Raw genomic sequence first — 2,208 nt, 5'->3', positions numbered from 1 at the left:
TATTATAATACTGCTCCTATGTACAAGAATATAACTACTATAATACTGCTCCTATGTACAAGAATATAACTACTATAATATTGCGTCCTATGTACAAGAATATAACTGCTATAATACTGCCTCCTATGTACAAGAATATAACTACTATAATACTGCTCCTATGTACAAGAATATAACTACTATAATACTGCTCCTATGTACAAGAATATAAATACTATAATACTGCTCCTATGTACAAGAATATAACTACTATAATACTGCCCCCTATGTACAAGAACATAACTACTATAATACTGCTCCTATGTACAATAATATAACTACTATAATACCGCTCTTATGTACAAGAATATAACTACTATAATACTGCTCCTATATACAAGAATATAACTACTATAATACTGCCTCCTATGTAGAAGAATATAACTACTATAATACTGCTCCTATTTACAAGAATATAACTACTATAATACTGCTCCTATGTACAAGAATATAACTGCCATAATACTGCCTCCTATGTACAAGAATATAACTACTATAATACTGCTCCTATGTATAAGAAAATAACTACTATAATACTGCTCCTATGTACAAGAATATAACTACTATAATTCTGCCTCCTATGTACAAGAATATAACTACTATAATACTGCATCCTATGTACAAGAATATAACTACTATAATTCTGCCTCCTATGTACAAGAATATAACTACTATAATACTGCATCCTATGTACAAGAATATAACTACTATAATACTGCTCCTATGTACAAGAATATAACTACTATAATTCTGCCTCCTATGTACAAGAATATAACTACTATAATACTGCTCCTATGTACAAGAATATAACTACTATAATACTGCCTCCTATGTACAAGAATATAACTACTATAATACTACTCCTATGTACAAGAATATAACTACTATAATACTGCCTCCTATGTACAAGAATATAACTACTATAATACTGCTCCTATGTACAAGAATATAACTACTATAATACTGCTCCTATGTACAAGAATATAAGTACTGTAACAGTACACAGTATGTAGAATAACATACAAAGAATGCAGATATTAGGATACCTACCTTGAGGGGCTGGCAGGGGACATAGATTTCACATCACGTACATTTGGACCTCAAGATCTTCCCTGTGCCATAAGTATTTATCAGGTTCTAGAACTCCTTAATGGAGCACAAAGTATTTATTCAAAGCATTGGTGGTTCAGTGGTAGAATTCTCGCCTGCCACGCGGGAGGCCCGGGTTCGATTCCCGGCCAATGCAGTGGAAGTTTTTTTTCTTTCAGGCTTTCATACTATTGTGCATAAAAAAGTATAACTACATCAAGACTACTTGCATCTTGTGTTCTTCTTGCCATTTGCTATTTTTTAATCGGGAATTCAATTATGTAACTTGTCAAACAGTGCAAAGCCTAACTCGTATGAGCGCTCTGTCCTGTAACTGGAGGACGGATTCCCAGGCTGTTGTAATATTCATCAGACTGCAGAACTAGGATTTGGATTATTTCAGATCTGAACTTTTGGGTTTATAAGGAACTTTGATGAATCAGAGAATTAGGCTGAAAGCAAATAGTTCTCCTTTGCTCAGAATAGAGGATTTTGTCAATTTGGAGACCATCAATCATAGATCATTCATAGGAAACTAAGTGTACTGTTCCATCACTACCAAAATAACAGTTTTCAGTTATTAAAATGTCCATGTAGCAAAAACCCACTGTGACATTTAGTCTACTAGAAGTCACCTTGTGTCACACAGTCCATCACTGGCTGTACTTACTTTCTTGGTTTTTGTAGGTCAGTATATAAAACATCAGTAGGACTCCAAGAACATAAGATGACCATATGCAATGAGTTCTCCCTCAAGGGAGCTGTGATCATAGTCCTCACTGTGGCTAACACTGCTTCTCCAGCACCCTCCCAGGCAGCGCATGCAGAATGGAGGGGTGCAAACCGTCTGTCCTTCTTTCCCACCAGGCATACCTTGGATTTTGGGGCTTCCTGCTTGGTAGTGACACGTAGCAGGGTGCAAGGCAGGAGGACAGGCACAGGGCTGGTGGATGGTGGAGTCAATGAACAGGCTATAGCAAACAACAGTCTCATTACTTTGAGATAATAGGTGGCACAGTGCGAATATAAGTAGTAGGCACAGTTCTCAAGTATATCACACAGTAGCCGTTTCCTAAAAGG

The 2,208-nt window shown here is 36.2% G+C and overlaps 1 non-coding gene across 1 annotated transcript; it reads left to right on the top strand.

Annotated features, from left to right (window-relative positions):
* Nucleotides 1-1,214: 1,214 nt before the first annotated feature.
* Nucleotides 1,215-1,285, top strand: TRNAG-GCC. The gene has a single exon. It is a non-coding gene; the product is annotated as a tRNA-Gly (tRNA).
* The last annotated feature ends 923 nt before the right edge of the window (nucleotides 1,286-2,208 follow it).

This window comes from Bufo bufo, chromosome 1 (genome assembly GCF_905171765.1).
Source record: "Bufo bufo chromosome 1, aBufBuf1.1, whole genome shotgun sequence".
Taxonomy (NCBI): domain Eukaryota; kingdom Metazoa; phylum Chordata; class Amphibia; order Anura; family Bufonidae; genus Bufo; species Bufo bufo.
The sequence above is the reverse complement of the archived record's forward strand: the minus strand, read 5'-3'. Positions and strand labels throughout refer to the sequence as shown.